This window comes from Papilio polytes, unplaced genomic scaffold, assembly GCF_000836215.1.
Source record: "Papilio polytes unplaced genomic scaffold, Ppol_1.0 DF823835.1, whole genome shotgun sequence".
NCBI lineage: Eukaryota > Metazoa > Arthropoda > Insecta > Lepidoptera > Papilionidae > Papilio > Papilio polytes.
This window is the reverse complement of record NW_013525369.1, coordinates 855,607-863,913: the sequence shown is the minus strand read 5'-3', so window position 1 is coordinate 863,913 and position 8,307 is coordinate 855,607. Positions and strand designations below refer to the sequence as shown.

The 8,307-nt window shown below is 31.5% G+C and overlaps 1 protein-coding gene across 2 annotated transcripts in view; it reads left to right on the top strand.

Annotated features, from left to right (window-relative positions):
• LOC106103280 (protein Wnt-7b) overlaps window positions 1–8,307 on the top strand; it is a 66,432-nt gene that overhangs the window by 40,741 nt on the left and 17,384 nt on the right. The window lies entirely within an intron of this gene.

Sequence of the window (8,307 nt, the reverse complement as noted above, 5' to 3'; positions counted from 1 at the left end):
TAAATGCGAAAGTTTAGGTGGATGGATGTTTCTTAGAGTTTGCAGCCTAAACGGCCTAACGGATTTTGATGAAATTAGGTATAGATGTAGGTGATAGTGTGTAAGAAAATATAGAATACTGACTTTTTTTAATTCTACGCGGACGGAGTCACGGGCGAAAGCTAGTCCTTTATAAATAAGTCAATGACGTTACGTTTAACAATGTTTAAAAAAATACAAAATGACTAATCTACACTACCACTATAGAGAGGAATGGTTTGCATTTTTGTATGTATTGAAAAAACTCAAAAAGTACTGGGCCGATTTAAAAAAAATATTTCACCATTAGAAAGGTAATTTATCTGTGAGTAAGATACTCTATATTTTGTATTATTTTTTTTTTTATTTCACGCGAGTAAGTCGCAAGCAATAGCTAGTCATTGATATTCAGTAAATACGGCATTAATAGGTGACATTTTTCCCTCCGAAAAAAAAAAGGTGACATGTTTGTTTATCTAATTCTTAATTTAGAAAGAATGTCTACGATTTTCTATGACCTACGTTTATAAAGAAAACGTCCACGCACTTAACCCGGATTTAAATTCAGATCATTCTATATCCATGACACATATCCGTGAACTTATAACTGTTCCACTTAGCTATATTGTTTTCATTTTAAAATATTACAAATAGGGTTGTCAAAAACATTTTATTTAACTCGTAAAAAAAGTGTAAAAAATATTCATTATTCTTACTTATGTTTTCAATTCTTAATAAATTAAAACATGTGATTTATCCTCCGTCCTAAATCCGGTTTATTTATCATAGTTAAAAAGAAAACAAGAGGCTAGTGATCCAACTACGTAAATTAGAAATCGGTAATAGAAAATCAATTTAACATTTTTATTGCTTTGGACAACCCTAATACTAAAAGTACAGTAGTCAATAATGGCACTTACGCTTTCGTTAATTGGTTGATCATAGCAGATAAAACTGGCCAAGAACATTGATTGACAGATAAAGAAAATATCTATATTGTACGGTTTATAAGAGCGGTGACTCAGTGGTTAAGCACTTGATTTGTAAACAGGTCCTGGATTCGAATCTCGCCATGAACTAATGTGATTTTATTAACCCGACATTCTTACGGTAAAGGGAAACATTGTGATGCAACCTGCACATATCAGTTCAAAGATGAGTGAAGTCAACCCGCAATGGGTCAGCTTTGACTGTGGCCTAGTCACCACTAATATGTCACATATAGTGATGGTGATGATGCGATTTACTACTCTTAATTTATTAAAAAGTTTGTATGTATTTTTTTACAACCTAAATCCTCTGTTGAACGGATCGAGATGAAATTTAGAATTCAGATCACAAAATGGAGCACAAAGGCAGCTTTCAGTTCTCTATTTAAACTTCTGAAAACCCGTTCGCCGCTATCTAATTTATGTTTACTGTAAATCTATTTACAGCGCGCTGTCGCCCGCAAACTTTGTTAGTGCAAATTTGGACCACCCGTTACGCCATTTTGACAGTGAGGAATTAAAAAAGTAGCCTATAATATACCCGTCTATGTCATCTACCCTTCATTAAAAGTCCGGTCGAAATCGGCAAAGCCGTTTCCGAGATTACCCGGAACGAACAGGGCTTGCGGACAGACAGACAGACAATTTTATTTTAAATGCGATTTTCGTCATTAGCAACGCAAATACATCGCGAAATCTGGAATTTTTCTTTTGATATGTAAAACAGACATTCCAATTTTATTATAAGTATAGATAGAAGATGAATATATAATAGATAGATATAGATTATTTAGATTAAAACTATTCAATATTAAATAATGTAACCCAAAGCCATCACAATAAACAAGATACCTGTTTATTCATTAAAATTACATCCATAATTTCAACTGTTAATTGAAAACACTAAACAAACAAACAAACCCTCGCGGCGCTGAATAAATCAATATATTAATTGAAGTACGTTGCGTGAACGAACTTTGACTTTTAAAAGACAGGATCTGTTAAGCATATTCCCTGTCTCACATAAATAATGAACAATAAATATAAACGCATATGTGCATTAATTATTATGCGTTCATAAGGATGTTTCAATTTTTAATATCACCATGATAGGTAAGTATGTGCCTCCATAAAGTGTCACTCACTCACCCTCAGTGAATAGTAAATTTTGTTTTTCAAAAACAGTGGCTTCGTGCTGAGTCCGTTTTTACATAGTCAAAGTTAACAAACGTTCCAACTAGTTTCAATTGAACACTGAATAAACTATTTCAATGGGGATTTGTATTGACGAACTGATAATTAGTTGTTCAAATTGTACAATAATGTAAATACAACGAATTTATTCATCTCTTAACTGTTTTATTTGATTTTCTCTTTTTAGAGGAAGTTTGAAAGTAGCGCCAGTGTCGGAGTAATTGAGAAGCAAAGGTTAGAGTGGTATGAACATGTTATGCGACGAGACGATGGGGGACATAAACCAGAAAATGTTAAGAATTAATGTGGATGGCTACAAAGGAAGAGGAAGACCGAAGAAAGTATGGATGGATTGTGTGAAAGAGGATATGCTTAAGAAAGGACTGGTTTCAGATATGACGACTGATAGAGATGTATGGAAGAGAAGCACATACTCCCCCATAAGGGATAGGGCAAGTTGAAACTATATCAACTTTAATTTTACGTTACCACGATAAGAAAGACTTAAATTACTTTTTAGTATAATTTGGGTAATGTTAGCATACATGTAAACCGTAGAATCGGAAATCGTAGAATTTCCTCAATTTTTTTAATACATATTTATTCAAATATCTGCAAAAAAAGCGCCAACAAACTTACGCGTGGGTAATGATACCCGTTTGTACAATAAATTATTCCGCCTTTAAGGAAATAGTGTTCTACCCACATACAAAAACTCGATTTAGATTAAGACCTTTACAGCTACTGTTTCCTATCAATAGAGTACATCGTACAATCATTGCTTACAAACAAACGTACAGGCGAACGGGTAATGCTAGTTTCACACGAAGGTAGATCAGCATGGTAGTACAGTGAGACGCGACTATGCTGTTAAATGAAGGCACCTATGATTATATAAAAACAGACTAGGAAAAAAATGAAGCGACAATTATACATGTAAGGTAACAGGTACGTCTTTTGTATACATATTATATAAAAAATTTGCTTACACAAAATGATACAAGCAAGTATAAACATATCGTTTAATATTATTTGAGAGAAATGCGTTTCCTTACAGGATTACTGTCAAAATAGTACAATATTGTAAATGTTATACAGTAATAGTACAGTACAATCGACTTACTGTGTCATTGTACTACCCTCGTGTGAAACTAACAGTACAGACGTACTGTCCGGTAGGTAACACAGGTTAGTTTATCGACAGATGTGACAGTAAGATTACAAGAGAAATTACAATTCTGAACTCAATCGAACTATTATTGAAATTACTAAAACTGTATTGACTTTTGAGAGTTTATGAATAAATTCCAAGTAGTGACGAATATGTATGAAGTTAAACATGATATAGCGAACAACAAAATATTGCAGTGGTTCATATAAATAATGCACTCAAGAAGACCCAGTTGAAGTAGTCAGAGATTATAAAATTTTAATTAGACATACCTGTCTTACATCCGACGACCTGATCGATTACGACCTGAAGAACACATGGTCAAATTAATCTTAAACATGCCGACAATGACACGAACTCGCAGAAGACCACCTACCACTTAGCTGACGACGGTCCGAAAGGATATGAAAGGAATAAAACTTGACGAACAAGTCTCTAAGATTCGTGCTGTCTGGAAACTTAGGACAAGGAAGTCCGAACCCAAATAACTAGGAAAAGGCGAAGATAGAAGAAGATTCCTGTCTTACATCTTGCATTTCTCTTCCATTATTTGTTTAATTTAGGTCATATTTATTTTATAAAATCAGGTGGTTTAACAACTTTTTTTTCTTAATTTTAACCTCATTAAATATAAAACAATTAGTATAGTGAACAGATTAATAGTAACTTGTTAAGTAACCGATTGCCGTTGTCATGGGAACAGCAAATACAATTTTATATTTTATTTAAACAGACTTACAAGTTATGTCAGAATTTATTAACACGACCAAATGGAGTGTTGTGACGTAAACGTTACATTACCTTCTACAGTTTTTATTCAACTGTCTTTTTAAATTCAGATTGATCTATTTTTTTGTAAAACAAACCTATATTAAACATCCTATATTTTTTCTTAGAGGCACAGGATGTACTCTTACATACATCTCTGTCAACCATATTTGAATTCATTCCCTTCTTACCCACATTCTCTTTACAATCGATCTCTACTTTGTAGTCATTCAACGTCATTACTTTCTTAAATTAAGATATAAATAAAAATTCCTGATTAATACGTATTCTAATAAAAAAAATGAAACAAGTGAACGTAGTTTTTAATATCACCAAGCATTTAAAGAGAAAGTTGACTTTACACATGATTAAAAAGTTTTAATTACAAATGCCTCCGTATTAAATCATCTTTGACATAACGATTATATTTCTATGTGAAGTAATATTTAGTTTTATGAGAGGTACTAAATATCTTGATCATAAGAAACAAATGAATCTACAATTACAAAACGAGCCATAGACGATCAGTTTCCATAGTTTTAATTGAACAATCAAACTGTGTGGATATAATTTAACTGTAAGTTTAACTGTACAGTTGTCTTTGGACTTAAAGACAACGTGGAAGAATAGACATAAGAAATTGCTAAAAATATTTTTTATAGTCTTGAATAAATTAGTCGCTGCACATTTAAACTGATCGACTGTGTTACGACTTAGTGTTAATCGTAATGTATAATACTATGAAAGTGTACTATAGTTATTATACAGAACTATAGTATACTGTACTATACTATAGTACTATGAGAGAACAGTACGGATCGAAATATCGTATAGGGATGCGGGGAAGAGCGCAGAGCGCAGCTGAGAGCAGTGGATTTTTGAAAAGGCTTACACAAAAAAGCCACCTGTCAACTAAACACGTAAAATGTTACAAAGCCGCTGTTAACAATGATAATAGGATGATTACGTCACCAACGTGTTGCACGGAGTAATCTTTAACACCTGTCTTCCTGCATTTATGTTAACCTCGTTTGACTTTCAGAGTCGCGTAGGCGTCGTGTAAATTGGTCGTCCGTCGCAGCCCCTTGTTAATTGTTGTCTGTACTTACCGTTCAAGTATTAATTGAAATTACAATGTACGAAAGCGAATGCTTTTAGTTCACAACAATACAAACGAACTACCACTTTGATATGCAAGGAATAAGGGTTAAATTTTCATAACAATTGGTTAAATTAGGTGTACCATTTTTGCGTAGGCTGTTCTTCAGGTTTGAAATATTGTTTGACAATCCAAGGCATCTAAAATATGTAGACAAGGCACAGTGAACATCTTTTCACTGGTACTTTCTTTGAAAGGTACTATATCAGTTGTCATCTCGTGTCTATTGACATGTAAAAAAACATTTTACATAATTATTTTTTATTTTTGGGGATTATTTGAAACATGTTTCAATTGTGTCAACTATGCCTTCTCTATATTTGTTGAATCTCTTTGGTGTCACACGTAACGTTTTGGTGAAATCTGAACATTGGAGGTTGTTTCTGTTATCGCCTAGCTGACAGTTATATTATCAACAGGATATCGAGTTTGGATTTGAAAATTATAATGATTTATATATTTACTTCATTTATATGATTGAAATGTAACCTTAAGAGTTTTAGATAGGGATTTATTTGTTGTGTGTAAATTAGGTTTATTTACAAATCTCTCATTTGCTATTTGTACACTGAACCTTCTATTCGAAAATTATTTTATATACTTTGTAGTGTTTTGTGTTGAAGCAGAAAAATGGTTTCATTTATATTAATAAATTAAGTTTTTGAATTGATGAGACCCTTAAGTCAAAATAAAACTTTCGTTTATTTTCGATTACTGAATTTTAACTTACAATTGTATATAATTTGTAAAAATTAGTTGTTTAAGATTAATATTTAGTTAGTTTATTTAGTTCTGTATGTCTATACTAATATTATGAAGAGGAAAGATTTGTATTTTTATCTTTTGTATGTATTGAAATAACTCAAAAACTACTGAACCGTGTCAAAAATTGCACCATTAAAAAGCTATGTTATCACTGAGTCGCGTAGGCTATATTTTTTATTACTTTTTTTTAAATTTCTAGCGGGCGAAGTCGTGAGCAACAGCTAGTATTTTATAAAATACATACAGAACTGAGCGTTATACACATATTTTTGAATTACAAAAGTTGAATAAGTAAATAGTGTGATGTATGTTGTATAATATTGACTTGACATATCGTGCTACAAAAATCATTGGGCAAATTCAGCTGATCGTGATGACCTTGACTTACAAATAAAAAGTGTCAAATTGAAGCAATGTCATTAAATTTTTATTCTTAATTTGATGATCGTAGACATGAAATGTTGAAACTGCTACGAACTTTTCTTCGTAGACCTTTGTAGGTTCTTTAATTAATTTCTTATTTAAACAGTTTTTAAGTTAATTTGTTTACTAGCTGTTGGTCGCGACTTCGTTCGCGTAAAATTAATAAAAAAACATAGCGTATGTTACTCACAGATAAATTATCTTTTTATTGGTGAGAGAATTATTAAAATCGGCCCAGTAGTTATCACATAAATACAGAAATTTAAATCTTTCCTCTTTATAACATTAGTAAAGATGAGTACATTTTTAATGAATAAATTTATTCATGCGTGAACAGCTAGTAAGTATGAATAAAATTCAAAATCATCATCCACATCATCCACTTGCCCTTATCCTTTACGGAGGGTCGGCACAGTATGTGCTCCTTCGTACTTCTCTATCAGTCCTTTCTTAAGCATATCCTCTTTCACACAATCCAACCATACTTTCTTCGGTCTTCCTCTACCTTTGTAGCCATCCACATTCTGGTTTATGTCCCCATCGTCTGATCGCACAAGTCCATATAACGCTATAAATAAAATTCTATATATTTCAAATCAAATTATCGGATTTACAATATCTTTATCTGAAGTAATAAATTTATATAACCAGGTCATAAGTAAGATATCACGCGAGTTCAGACGCTAAGTTTGTTAATAAATTAACACAACAAAAGCGAAACAATTTCTGTTGCAATAATTCATTCGATTCGAGGTCTACTACGTTTGAATTTAATTATTAACGTAATAAATTACATATATCATTATCAAATAGAATGGATTTTCCTGAATTCGAGGCTCGTATATCCTTGTGTTTAAATTAATTTGAATATTCCATAATCTATAAATATTATAAAGAGGAAAGGTTTGTATTTTAGTATGTATTGAAATAACTCAAAAATTGACTGGGCCGGTTTCAAAAATTCTTTCACCATTAAAAAGCTGAGTTATCAGTGACTAACATAGGCTTTGTTTTTTTATTTTTTTATTTCACGCGGGCGAAATCGCGAGCAACAGCTAGTCTTTAAATAAAGTAGACAAAATTAATTTGTAAATCTATAGTTTTTTTGTTTATAAATACGAAACTAGTATTCTTCACTTTTATATCTATACTAATATTATAAAGTGGAAAGATTTGTATTTTTAGATTTTTGTACGTATTGAAATAATTCAAAAACCACTAAGACGATTTCAAAAATTCTTCCACCATAAAAGCTATGTTAAAACTAAGTAACACAGGCTATTATATGCTTTTTTAATTTTTTTTTTTATTCATAGACGAAGTCGCGAGCAACAGCTAGTATGAAATAAACCACTAAATTAATTAATAAGGATTTTTTATTGAGCACATGTACTCTTGCACAGATCCAAAGAGCAAGAGAGGGAAGTTGAAGAAAGAGCGAGACAGATCTATTAGAAAGTATCGTTCAGAAATCAATTTGATACCTCACATTTACAATGAAGAATGATTTTCTCTTGTTTTCGGTAACTTCGGGATATCTCACATATAGTTATTCTATTCAGTACTAAATGGTACTTAATGGTGTACCAATGTTAAAAATAAATTTTATAATTCATATAACATTTCGTATCTTTTTAAATTTTATAATCTATGATATAAAATTACACAATGTGAACACAAAAAAAGACAATTTGAGTTCATTATAAAATACTTGCTAAGTAATTTGTTTGGTTACGGTAAATTTTATTACGGTTTTTAGCAACTTTAATTAACTATAGAAATTGTTTGATGTTTGTTTCTTAATTATTTCACATCGCACG